We start from the raw sequence: 14,501 nt of genomic DNA on the forward strand, positions 1-14,501 counted from the left end.
CTTTACAAAGAACCATTTTCTAATTCAAACAAAACTATTATATAATTTTGTTAACAATTCTGTTCTATTTTTCTTTTTAATATTATTAAAATTTCGTTCCTGTAATTCCTAACAGCGTTTATTTTTTTACCGAGGGTAGGTTGCTAGCCTAACCCTCAAACCCTCCTCCTTTATCTGGGCTTGGGACCAGCTAGTTACTATCTAAGTATCTAGATATTAACTAGGCGGAGTTAGTATTAACAATTCAATTCTAATAATTGAGAATTAATCGACGAATCGATGAAGGAACATTTTTTTCTTCAATCTCCTGTAAAATTCCTTTAAAGTCAAAAGGTAAGAGTATGATAAAAAGAGTGAGATAGAGGTATGTATACATGCATGAATATAATGCATAGAAGGAACGAAAAATGAGAGAGAGAGAGAGAGAGAGAATCGTGAAGCAATTCTTCTCGTATTCCCTTCGTATCTACTTTGCAGTCAATCTACTTTGCGAAAGGCTCGACTATCTACCTATATACCTATCTACCTATCTACCTATCTACCTATCTACCTATCTACCTATCTACCTATCTACCTGCCTACCTGCCTACCTACCTACGTACTTCCTTCCTTCCTTTGTGACTTTCCTTAGAAATCTTGAACGAGAAGTTGCGGTGAGAGAAGATAGGCGATCGAAAGGCAGAATTTTTAACTGCAAACTTGCTGAAATGAATAATACATGATCGAAAAGAAAGAGATAGATATATACAGAGTGTATCTGTAAAGAAGGTGGTATAACCAAGTGAGGAAGAAAGGAAAGGGAATGATTCTACATGTAAAAATCAGTCGAATAAAAAAAACTAACAAATATTTTCCCTTTTCGAAAGGTACACTTTACCTGTAGGAAGATGTTTCGTAATATGTGGATTGGAGTTCATTTCAGGAATTTACAATGTACAATGTACTATAATAATTCACAAAATATTTTAATCTTGTTGCAAAGTCATGCAATTTTTGTGCATTAATAATTTTAAATTGAAATTCTTGCAGTTTGCTGTTAAAATAAATTGTCAATGTTTGGAAACGTTTAAATTTTTAATAATTTAATAAAATTTGTTTTTTTTTTTTTTGGTATTCTGTGCAAACAAATACACTTTGTTTCTTTTTCAGATTTTAATTTAGTTGACAATTTATAGTCTGGATTTTTAATTATCGTAAAATGTGTTGATCGTTGCGTAAAAAATTGCGTCTCCCTAGGAAGAACATTTAGAAAATCAATGACGAGGGAACAAAATTAACTATTGACTTTACTAAAGGCACCAAACTCGAGCTCATTAAGCGTAGGTACAAGAACGTTGACGTTGTGACACCGAACCCACTTAATTACTTAAAATCGAGCTACCAATCGATAACGACTTTGTAAATTTTCTAATAAAATGACCGTACATACGATAGGACGAAAAGTTAAGAGTCGATGCAACCAACCAACACATTTATATTTTATTGGGTTTTAACCATAAGTATATTATAATATTATCATTTTCCAAATTATCAAATTTGTATTGTTAATATTTTATTAAAATAAATGAACGTTATAATATTTTCAAGTAAAAATGATACAACGATACCTTGACACAATGAAGAAATAATTAATGCAATTTACAAGAAATTCGAACTTTTAATTATGTTAATATTTATAATATCTTAATATTTAATTTTGAATGATCCATTATTTACTCATTTCAAGATTTTACTAACGACATCAGTTTCGTTTAAATGTAATTACTGAGAACCCAAAGTTACAAAACACTCATAAATACTTTTCATTTACAGTAATCTTAATTCTGTATAAAATAGTTTTCAAGTATTTATAGTAACATCTATACCTTGGTTAGTAAGTATGTATATTTACATTGAAATCTGATAAGTTGAACAAACTTGTGAGTCTTATGAACTTTGGTTAGTTCGAATGGTGATAATTCGTCAGAAGGGAGTACTTTCGAAAATGAAAAAGGGAATAAAAAACGACTGAGAGATAAAAAATAAAAATAAAATAAAAAGAGAAAGAGAGAGAGAGAGAGAGAGAAAGAAAGAAGGAAAGAAACAATGCCGACAAACAATGAAAACCAACTATCCCTTTTTTTTATTTTCGTTCAAAAACACAGGTGGCAAAGAAACGTGCTTCTAGGGCGATTCGCTTCGTAACACGTTCGTCGCTCGTGACATACGAAACGGTATAAAACGTGTAAGTGTATCTATCCTATACAACATACACATATACACTATCGAGCAACGCATATACAATGACTCTAAAAAGTATTCTAAAACTACAGTACGACTAAACTTTATCTTTCTATATTTTGGTATTTGTATAAAACAATCATATTGGTTATTGTTTTTTAACAATAATTTAATAGATCATTTTTTTTAGTAAACATATAAAATTTATTTAACATATTGTAGCATTGATGAATATCTCGAACTATTATTTCTAATTATTTTTATACGTTGATTTGTATATTTATAAAAAATCAACAAATTGTATTAAATATTTTTGATTTAATTTGTTGTAGAATCAACTACCTCTACCTCTCCATTTTCTGGTTAGTTGTACTACCCGTTATAGAACATCCTATATACATAGAGAGATAGATATGAAGTATATAAACGTATATAGAAGTAAATGCAATACTTCACTCTAACGATTTCCACGCGTCGGCACCTATGGACCATCGATCCGCGAACAGAACTCTGTTATCGTTTTCCAGAATAATTCGACGATAAAATAACGTTAAAGTTAACGAAGTGTGGACCAAACGAATAAACCAAAATTTCTTTTGATCCACGATACAAAACGTGAAGCCACTTGCCTCATCTCCCTCTCTGAATTAATTGACAGGATGCAGGATTGAATTAAAAAAAAAAAAAAAAAAAAAGTAATCTAAGGTGAACAAATATAGGACAAATAGAAGAAGAAGAGGGGATAACAAAACAAAATAACTAGAAAAGAAAATTTCGTAACTAGGCTTACAAGAGCTAGATTCAAGGTGAAAGTAGAAAACGTTCAATCACTGGTCCTGTAGAATCTTCCCGATTGAATCGTTAACAAATACCGATCCAAGTGAATATAAGAGAGTGAGATCCTTGTAAAGGAACGAAAAGGATGTTCTAAAGAAGATGAAGAACCATAGTTGCTCCTGCTGGTAAGAATGAAATTTAGTTTTCCGTTTAAACGAAACGTCGATGCAGCCTATCCTTGCACCAAATTAGTTATTGCCAATTGAAAGAAAATGAAGTTAAGAAAACCTTCTATCCTAAACCTTATTTTCTTTGCACCCCACCCATCCAACAAAAAAAAAAAGAGAACAAAGAAACCAATCAAATTAGAGAACATACAAAAAAAAAGAATTGAAAATAATTTGTGAATTCTTCCTGCCCATATGGGGAGAGGTGAGAGGTGAGTAGGTTAATTACAAACCATTTCAAAAACGTATTCTACTCGTTCCTAAATTCTCATAAACGTTTGTAGAAACGAATCTCGTTTTCCTACTCGATTCAAAACCCGTAATGAACTTTACCCGACATCCGGTTTCACCCGGAAGGCCACTCCCGATACTACGGTAAACCTCCTCCTCCTCCTCCTCTTCTTTCAGTATAGTTACACAGACATTCGTATAAAATACAAATAGAGACAGTAGTTACACACACACATATACAACCAACGACAACTAAAAACCAACAACGATTCTTCTATTTCGTTGGTGCGTCACGTACTTCCATGTATTATTGTAAAGGAAGGTTTACGTTGATGACGAACCTTTACCGTGTTTCCTTCACCTCCTCCTCCTCCTCCTCCTCCTCCTCCTCTTATCCACCTCTTACCCCACCTTTTATGTTTCTGTCCGAGTTGTTCAGTCTTTCGGTATCCTTTGACCCGTTGACGTCTCTCTGTGTCCAGTTTAAATAATTTCTTTTTAGGATCTGTGTTTGCGTTTGATATGAACGGTAAAATATAGAACCACGATCGAAGCATCCCTCTCTTTAAAATCCTATAATCCATTTTCAACCACCCACCCACCCTCTTCTATTACACAAACAATTGAAACTTCGATTAGTGTCCAATAGTGCAAAATGACTACTGGCTAAAGGTTTGTCCAAATATTTGATTAATTGTGTAAACAATTAATGTAGGATTATTTTAAATATTATATTATTTTTAATTAATATAATTTATAAATTATTATTTATATTATATTATTAAATTAAATTATATACAATATTTAATAAGCAACATATTTGGAATGCAGTTTCTTTAAAACTAAATTTAATTTATGAATGTTAAAAGCAATTGGTTTAGAAGAATATCGGTCAAGTAAATTGTTAATAAAATTATTTGTATTATTTTGGGGACAGGGAATTAGAGTTTTCCTTTTTACGGAATGTAAATTTTTTCTTAAAATTAAATTTGGTGTATGAGTTTGTAACCACTGGTCAATGAGAAAATCGGTGAACCCTTAGTTCACAATGGGGAATCGTTATTAGTGACAAGAACAATTAACGACGTTTCGAAGGACTGTAAAAAAGAGAAAGACACCACTGGTTTCCCTATTTTTGTTCTTTTTTTTTTATAAATTTCATGCATCGCAAAGAAGATGATGGACTTGGTTGGAGAAAAGAGAGAGAGAGAAAGAAGAAACCCATGAGTGAATTTTTGCACGCAGGCTTATATTCAATGTGTTTGTGTCATCGGCCGACCCTCCTCTTCTTCTTCTTCTTCTTCTTCAAAAGTAAGCAAAGCAATTAGACAGAATTATGAAAGGAAAGAGAATGTGAAAAATAGTATGAGAGAAAGAGAGAAAACGCGTGTGTAAAAGGGGAACAAACCGGGTGAAAAGTGGATGGTCGACACTTCCACTTGGTTTAACCAAACCCTCGATCATGGGACGAACATACATCGTCTTCTTTTCAACCCCCTCTCGAGAGATTCGTACGCGTTACTAGTCCCTACAGTATATGCACTATGTACATTCACATACATAAAACAGTATTGTAAATTAATACATATATTTATCGTTCAATCCAACAAAGTAACATTTGTTGTTTTTATTATAACAAATAATAATTTATATATTTAGTATTATTTTATTATATTTGTAATATTTACTGTTTAAATTAATTTCAAATATATTTTATAATATTTTTTTATTTTTTTATATGACAAATAAAATTTGTATTATCACAATTATATTATGACAAATAATAAATTATATAAAACATTATAATACAAAACAAAATATAAATGTATAACAAATTCTACAAAGTAACAATACTTTCTTATGAAAAATCTTGAAAAAAAATATTATTAAATCAATTTTTTTATTATATCAAAAAGCACATACATGTATATATATATGGGGTATGATAAAACATATGTTGAAAATGTTTGTATTATCCATTAGTAGAAAAAGTGGATAAATCCAATACACGCTTAGATAGTAAATCCACATGTTCGATCTTACAAGAATCCAGCTAGAAAGCTTCTCTTTCTCACTCACTCACTCTTACGTTGTGGAAACGAACGAAGGGTAGGTATGGGGGATCGATAGGGGATGCTGAGCTCTGCATAGGGTGGCATAGGTTCGCATCGTTGCAGAGAAGGCCGCAAAGTATATTTACATACGGAGCCTCGGTCAAAGCCTTTACTTTGCACCGAGTATTCATGCACTCCGTTCCTGTCACGACATTCTACGCTGGACCGAAGAAAATCCACCATACTCTACTCTCTACTCTCTTCTCTACTCTTCTCTTCTCTTATTCGACCGAATTTAGAGTAATACTCTAGAATCCTGAAAGATACACGTATGAAAGGCTATAAATGTATAGATATACCAAATGTTTCTTCTCTCTTTCTCTTATGATGATGATGTATTCAATTTTTACGGTTGATTCTCAATGATTTTTAATATTTTAAATAACTATATATATATATATATATATAGAGAGAGAGAGAGAGAGTATATTATATATAGTATAAGTATAAGTAATATGTATATATACTATATATAGTACTATATATACTATACTATATATATATATATACTATATATACTATATATAGTATAAGTAATATGTACTATAATATATATATATATATTATATAGTATATTATTTATATACTCTATTCATATATAAGTAATAAATATATAATATATAAATAGTATGTTTATAAATTTATGCAACAATTATCAAATTTCTATATCTTTTGAAAAGAATACATTAAATCGTAATTAAAAAATAATTATAATAAATAAAATTCTGATGATAAAAATTCAAATCTAAAATCTACTCAATTAAATTCTGTTTTTAATTTTTTTTTCTCAACAAAATTGACCAATACAAAATACTTCCCAATTCTGATATAATAATCTTCCGTATGAATTTTTTCGGTATATTTAAAAATAGAAAAATATCATGTAAGATTAAAAAGAATAATAAGAAGAAGAAGATAATATTTTATAGAAGGAAATCAATCAAAGTTAATCTAAAATACATTTGCCCGAAGTTTGTCAGGAAAAGCAATAGAAGTAGGAAGAGCAATGGGGGTCGGAGTTTCTCTTTTGACACTGATTTAGAAGCTATAAGTCAAATCCGACGCGCAATTACCCTCCTCCCATCGTCCCCCTTCGTCAGGGACAACCTCAATCGCCCTACAGGCTCCTCTTCCGTTCGCCACAGGGTTACTGCTTGCCTTCTCGCGTGATTTTACCCTTAGGGTTTATATATCCTACTCGAAAAATTGTTGAAAAATATTACACTTCGAAAAAAGTGTGCTTTTCTCACTATCGAATTTAACTTTTTTTCTTATCTTTTCATATATTTTTGTTCTTTTCCTTCTTTTTCCTCTTCTACTTCTTTTGCTCTTTTTATTTTCTCTATGATAACAAGTTTCCTGTTTCATGGAAAAAAGTAAGAAGAATATAGAGTAGACGAGTTTCGATGAGTTTATTATAGTCGATGAGAAAACTGTTGGGGTAATCCAATTTTCCTAACGCGGATCGGTTTTGAGTGGCGTTTAGAAATTTTTGTTTAGAAAATTTGTATCTTCAACAAAAATAAACGATTTACAAGATTATTTGTACTAGCTATAATCGAATAAATGTTACACCAATCGATTGTGAAAAAAAATGTAAGTAAATATTTTACTCTTGAAAACGTGTCAAATGTTAAAAATGATAATTCACGATACCTCCAAGTTCTATATATTTTTATTATTCAATTAATATTTTCCTACAGTTGAAAATCTTTTTCTAAGGTAAGAAGGAATGCGTAGGAGAAATTATCAAGAAGATTTTGCATGGATACTTTGATACTCAGAAGTGGGTGGATATCTCATGCTCGAGTAATCCAAGTCGTTGGCAGGTGCTTAGCAAAGTTTCAATTGTACTCTTCGTGCGTGTTACCATCAACCTTACCTACCCCTTCATCGTCTCCCACGATACTGATAAGCACTAACCCAAAGTGAAACGAGAGAGAGAGAGAGAGAGAGAGGAAATGAGAAGGGTGAGGGGTTAAGAGGGAAGTAAGGTTAGACGAAGGATTGGTTAGTTAGCAGGTGTACACCAGCAGCAACAGCAACAGCAATAGCAACAGCAGCAGCAGCAGTTGCAACAGCTTCGCGTTCGGTACTCGAGTGCTACTAATATTTATTAAACGATATTTCCCTAATTATCCCTGTTACGAGCTACTCCTACTCGCGTATCCCGAATCTTCTTGCAAATAAGTACTCGCATAAAGTCGCGAAAAAAAGTTGTTGTTGTTATTGGTCGAAAGTTAAACTACTTTCTCTCATTCTAAAGTGAGACATTAAACATCAGGAAAGTGAAATAAAAGAAATGAATACGATTTAAACGTGAATTTTTCCTATTCTATCTACCCTACCTATCTTATTCTCTTTTTCACCTTTTTATTTTATTTTTCATTCGTTACTTTATTATATTAACTTTATTCTTTTATCCATTTCTTCTTCACTCTTTTCGGTTAGATGCAAGAAACTTTTGATGTTACTCCCGGACTAACAAAAGAAGTTTGATAATTAAACACCCTACCGCATGCTGCGTAAAAGAAATCAACGTTGAATTATAGTTAATTTAATTTCGTTAATTTAATTATTCCCAAAATTTGTATCAGATTTTATTTGATTATTTAAATGCTGATTTGAGAGAACGATGAAAGTGTATTAAACGATTGTTCAAATGATCTAATAAAAAAATCATCACAAGTAACGCATAATAATGGTAATATCTGTTAGTATAAATCGTAGCAAAAAAAGGGGCTTATAAAATATTCGAAATAACAGTTAACCATGAACAGAGAAAGAGAAAGAGAGAGAGAGAGAGAGAAATGGAAAGCTGGTTCGATAAGACACCTCTATGTATTCTGCAAGATGCCACTATTCCTCCAAACCGAAGAAAAGAATCTCGCCAAACAACAGTTTCCTCGCTTTCGAAACGAGCTTCGTTATCGCGCACGATGTTTATTACAAGAAGTTGGAAAAGCTCCCGACGATAATTGGATGTCTTAAAGAGTCGAAAAATTGGTACCCTCTAAAGAACAAGAAGAACACGAAAATGAACAAAAACGAACACGGAAGAAGAAGAAGAAGAAGCTTTATGCGAAAGAGAAATAAAAAAAAAACGAAATAAGAACAGAGGAAATAATAATAATAATAATAATAATAGTAATAATAATAATAATAATCGATTCGCAAGCCGACCAGCGATCTTCTTCCAAGAAAATGGGGGTGGTAGGAATAAAAAAAAGGATTTGAACTGGGTAAAAAAAAAAAAAGGAAAGCATAAGGAAATAAAAGAAAAAATAAAAGATCTTCGATTCAATTTCGCTCTGGACGCTCTGGTTGGGTGGGTGTCCGAAAGAATAAACTATGATAGAGAGGAAAAACGAAAAGAAAAAAAGAAAAAACTAGAAAAAGATGGAAGTACAGTTGGAAAATGTAACGATCAAAATAAACCCGTCGGACAAATTCTTCGTTCGTGGATTCTCTCTCTCTCTCTCTCTCTCTCTCTCTCTCTCTATCTCTCTCTATCTCATTCTCTTTTTCTCTCTTTTGCTTCTGACCCCCTTCCCACCCCGTTTTGCAACATCCAGAGTCGTCGTGTGATTGCGCCTCGAAATAGAGCGGAATAAAATTCACGGCTCTTTCGAATGGGAAGGTAATTACGTGTAATTTATATTACTTGCCATTGACATGCAAATCCACGAGCCATGCATGTCTGTCCCTGATATCTTTCCTATCCTCTTCCCCCCTATCCTTTGCTCACACCTCTGCTCACACCTTTGCTAACCCACACCTCCTATTCCCTTCTTCCCCCTGTCACCAACCTCCTAATTCGCTCGTCTTTCCGACACCCAACTTCTCTTTCCATCTTTTTCTCTCACTTTTCTCGACTACCAACTCAAACTCAACTCGTTTCACAATTTTCTACGACTTCCAACCCCCTCTTCCTAGCCCCTAGCCCTTCTCTTCTTCGTACTACCCTTCGTGCTACCAGTAGTAGTACATTTCTCGGTAATTTCTTTCATTTCTGTGCTCAGGCGGTCAGTGCAACCGCGGACCGTTTAAAATTACACTTTGAAGGAATAGAATTTTATCAAGCCCTACCAAAACGTTTCATCTTATCCAACCATTTCTTTTTTCTTTTATATCATTGTGTAAACTGTATTTGAATATTAGGATTAATCGTCGATCTGGTGATATATTAGATTCAAATCTAAACACTTTGTTTAAAAAAGTATTGCTAAAAAGTAATCTTTTCAAAAATATCGACAAAGTTCACAGATAGATTAGATAGGAATAACGCTAACACATACACACACACACACATATTAGTATAAGTTATAGAAGTCTGATCGATCTAAACAGAAGTGTCTTAGAACATTCGACGACTTGTTGCTGGGTAGATACCATCAGCACTACTATTAATACCAGATTATTCGTCATATCGTTTAGTAGTTAAGGTGCCTAGAAGAGAATTAGATATTTCTCTATCTAGTAAAGATAGAAATGAACGAACCTATAGATAAATAGACGTGTATGTTAGAGTGAGTGTGAGTGTGTGAAATAATCGGGGGATAGAGGAACGGATCCATCCCTTCTCGTTGAAAGCGAGAACGAAAGGGAAAACGAACTAAGGGAAATGAAGGATAGACAAACGAACCTACGAACCTATGAACCTACGAACCTACGAACCTACGAACCTACGAACCTACGAACGAACGAACGACTGAACGAACGAACGAACGAACGAACGAACGAACGAACGAACGAACGAACGAACGAACGAACGAACGAACGAACGAACGACGGCTTAGATACGCTCGAATTGACCAATAGCGCTAGCAGTCTTTTGATCTAAACTAAAATACAAGCCCGAAACAACGGGCAAAGCAAATCTGCTCAAAGTGCTTGCTTGCTTGCCCTCTTCAAAGTACTTCAGTTTCGTTCATCTCTCCTCCTCTCTAGTCCTAGGCTATACGACATACCCCAATGACCAATTATCTCTGTATCTTTGCCGATGACAAGCGAACCGCGCGTAAACTGTCAACAGGGGAAAGGGTTTCGAACGTGTCAACTTATCGGCAAAACCTTCGTCCGGAGTGAGAGAAAACCCAACTCTCTTTTTTCTCTCTTTTGCTTTTCTACCAAATCATTGTGTAGTTTCTTTTTAAACCTTTATCTCCAAAGTTATTATCTTTCTTTACCAAAAATAATAATAAACGAAAATTCCCTAACCCGAATATTTTGGTATAGAACCAATCTTTGAATAACTTAAGTGTTAAGGGTCTTTTTATTTTTTGTTTCTATCAAAACTTTGACGATTTATTAAACATCGTGTCATTTTTTTTCGTGCAAACGTAACATTCCAAATCGTCTGAACAACCTCTTCTTATATGGTTTACTCGTGTTTTTTATTTTATTCCTAGTAGAACATTGAAACAATAATTAGATCCGATGTGAAATAGAACGTAGATTAGTCTATCGTTCATCTTAGAAACGTCTTAGTAACTTCTTGCAAATTAACGCTTAAACGTCTTCTCGTTTGATCTTCGATGAGCTTTGATAAGCGTAGAAATACTACTATGAAATATTACTATTTCGAGATAGAATGAATTCGGTGAATCCTGATTTGTATGAGAATGACAATTAACGTTGAAATATAATGGATCGTTAACGCCGTCCTCGTTAACCACCACCCCAAGAACGTTTTATATAACTATATATAACTATATATATATATATATATATATATAATATTCATTCGATATTTTGTATGGCAAAAACAGTAACGATTAGTTAAATCAAAATATTGTTTTGTTATTCTCCTAATTGAGTGCATAAAAATAGTTTAAATAATATCTTTGATATTATACTAAAAGGAAAAAACCTCACTACTTTTCGGAAAAAACCTCACTACTTTTCGGAAAAAACCTCACTGCTATTCAGAAAAGTTGATTGTGGAATTCAGAATACTTGTCGAAAAGTGAGGTTATTAACATTATAATTAAAGAGGTTATAACATTATAATTAAAAAACATGTCTTTGGATATTTATAAGAAAAATATTCTACAATGTTGTTTAATTCTTTTTCTCTGATGTATCTGATAATCATTTGATTTTTTTGTAAAATATTGCAGACAATACAATTATTATATTCTATATATTTCGTAATTGTTAATTATAATATTTGCGAAATAAATAGTTTAATTATAATATTTCAATAAATTAGAAACATTTTTAAATAGAAAATAAATGACACGTTTTGTAAAAAAAAACCATACCACGCACCTTCTTTTTTTATGTCGACCGTCGGTTCGTTTGGACCTTATACTTTTGTCGCATACCTTCGTTCTTATCTCTGTTTATTCTTTTACCCTTCTATCGCTCCTACCTACAAACATTTCGAGTATCGAATGAATATGTGTGTTTATGCTTTGTAGTATGCAGTCGCACTCAAACACACACATATACAACCAGGAGTTATAACTACGAAGCATAGCATAAAGAGGAGACCGAGAATAGGAAAAACTGTATAGCTATATTTCGTCTCATTTTCTCGCTGGCTCAATCCTATATGTTTGTCTCTTTTTTCTCTCATTAGTATAGCAGCCGTTTCATAGCTCCGTTTCATAGCTCCGTTTCCTAACTGATCGCGTTTATTTACTTTTCAGATCACTCCCATTCTAAAGAAGTTTTCACTTCAAAAAAATAATTGAGTTGTTAAGAAATAGAAAAATTAATGAAATAAAATTACACTAATGTAAAAAGGTAAACCACAATCTAATAGTTGACTCTAATTTCCTATTTGACTATTTATTCAAAAGAGTAGAAAGCCAATCCACGATCCAACCACAGAAGTCCTAGTTTTGGTTGGTATCAAACACACACATAGATAAAATAACGATAGAACCAGAGTATCACAGGTTATCTAGGGTACTCTCGATGTCTCCTTTCATTTAGCGTTTCCTAGTTCCACGGACTAATCTTGCAATAGTAATCCTCCCTTCCCGTAACGTCCCGTCCCGTCCCGTCGTGAAGGGACATTGCGCGCGATTGTACACGTTAAATCAAATCGCCGACGTGATGTTCATTCCTAAATAACGCACGTCGCATACTAACACTTCCAAGTTCTATCTATCTCACTCGCTAACTCTCTTTGACTACTATTTTTCCCTAGAAAAAAAAAAAAATCAAAAACTTAGCAATAAAATTAAAAAACATCATAAATTTGAAACTAACTCTCTAACCCAAACTTCATGAATATTTTTTATACGAAAATTTGTAAATAATTAAAAAAAAGATTTCAATCAAAATGCTGTTTCCGATAAAAATTGAATTGCAAATCATTTGTTCTTGAATTTTACAATAAATGCAGTGGGAGGAGGGAAAGAAGGGTGAATCGTTTCCATCCGATAGAACATTGCGTTAACTCCAAACAGGACGTTACATTAATTCCAAATTGATTTTGGACAAGAACAGGGTGCTAAAGAGAGAAAGAGAAAACGAAAGATAGACAAGACAAGACACCGAAGGGCAGGCAGGCAGGCAGGCAGGCAGGCAGGCAAGGCAACCGGTAACGTTGTTGCGTCTCTTCCATGACGAAGGATCACCGATCCACGGAATACCCGGCTTAGTTCGCTCGTAATTACAGGCCAGGACAAGGCTTAGCCCTTCCTTATTTATAAGCGAGCTGTGCCACGACTTACGACATCGACTCACGATAGTGGTATTCTACCTTTTCCCTACGCCAGGGTTTGTTGTTTCCTACGATCCTCATTTCTGTCATCAAACCAATTCGAAAACTTTCGACTATAGGTAATCAAAAAAAAATTAGAAGGTAGTTAATGAACATTTAACGAAGTGACGAAAGCTCAAATCTCAAAGAAAAATAGGTTCAAGGATTCCAAGATTTTGATCTTAGCAAATGAGGAGAGATAAGTGTATACCCCTTTTTATTTTTTGACATCACTGTAATGTAAAAAACGTAACATGCATTGATACATTTTGCTGATCTTAGTTTATCCTAACAATAAGTAAAACCAAGATCGCAATTTGAAATCCGCAGCGCGCGCATTGGCCGCTAACCGTTGGTCACGTCAGCGGTGATCGTATAAGGGAGGGTAGTTAGGTGGAAAGAAGGAAAGGAAGGAAGGTAGAAAGGAAGGAAGGAAGGAAGTATGGAAGGGGGTTGTTCAGAGGGAATACAGGGAAGATGGTAGAGTAGTGGTGCAACTAGAAATACTAACAGCAATGGTAGTAGTAGTGGAACCGTTGGTAGTGGTGGCGGGTGGTGGTAGTACCTGGCGCAAAGTAGAAACTAGGGGTAGTAGAAGGAGAAAAGAATGGGTGAGAGGGTGCGAGAGAAAGGTGGAAACGATAGGACACCACCACCAGTAATAGTAGTAGTAGTAATAGTAGTAGTAGGAGGAGGAGGATAGCTCGGCAAGTGGCCGAGAGAGGAGTGAACGACGGAGGTGCCAGTGGCGAAGGGTAGAAAAGGGAAAAGGCTCTAAAGGAGGGGGGAGGGTGTTGTAATGAAGCCGTGGCGGGAAAGGGACGAGGATAGGAGAGATGGGTCGATGAAGATGAGAAGAGCGAGAGGAGGAAGAGGAACCTGCTAACAGGTCGAAAGAGAGAGGGAAAGAGGGGTGGCTCTTTCTGCTCTCGAAACTAGGAGAAAAAGAGAGACGGTATAGTTGTTTCTACGAGGAGAATACTGAATGAAAGACGGAGATAGATATAAAATGTGTTAGAGTGAGGAACACAGATATATATATGAAAGTGAGAGAGAGGAAGAGAGTTGGACGTATGCAGAATAACGTGAAAGAGAGAATGAGATAGAAATAGAATGAGCGAGTGAGACAGGGTTGGTCAAGTGAAGTGGGGTGTTTGAGGGAAAAGGAAGATGTCACGGCACGATGCTGCTGCTGCTTCTGCTGCTGTTGGT

The sequence above is a fragment of the Polistes dominula genome, unplaced genomic scaffold (genome assembly GCF_049000335.1).
Source record: "Polistes dominula isolate Pdom_NZ unplaced genomic scaffold, Pdom_raw_medaka contig_17, whole genome shotgun sequence".
NCBI classification, from domain to species: domain Eukaryota; kingdom Metazoa; phylum Arthropoda; class Insecta; order Hymenoptera; family Vespidae; genus Polistes; species Polistes dominula.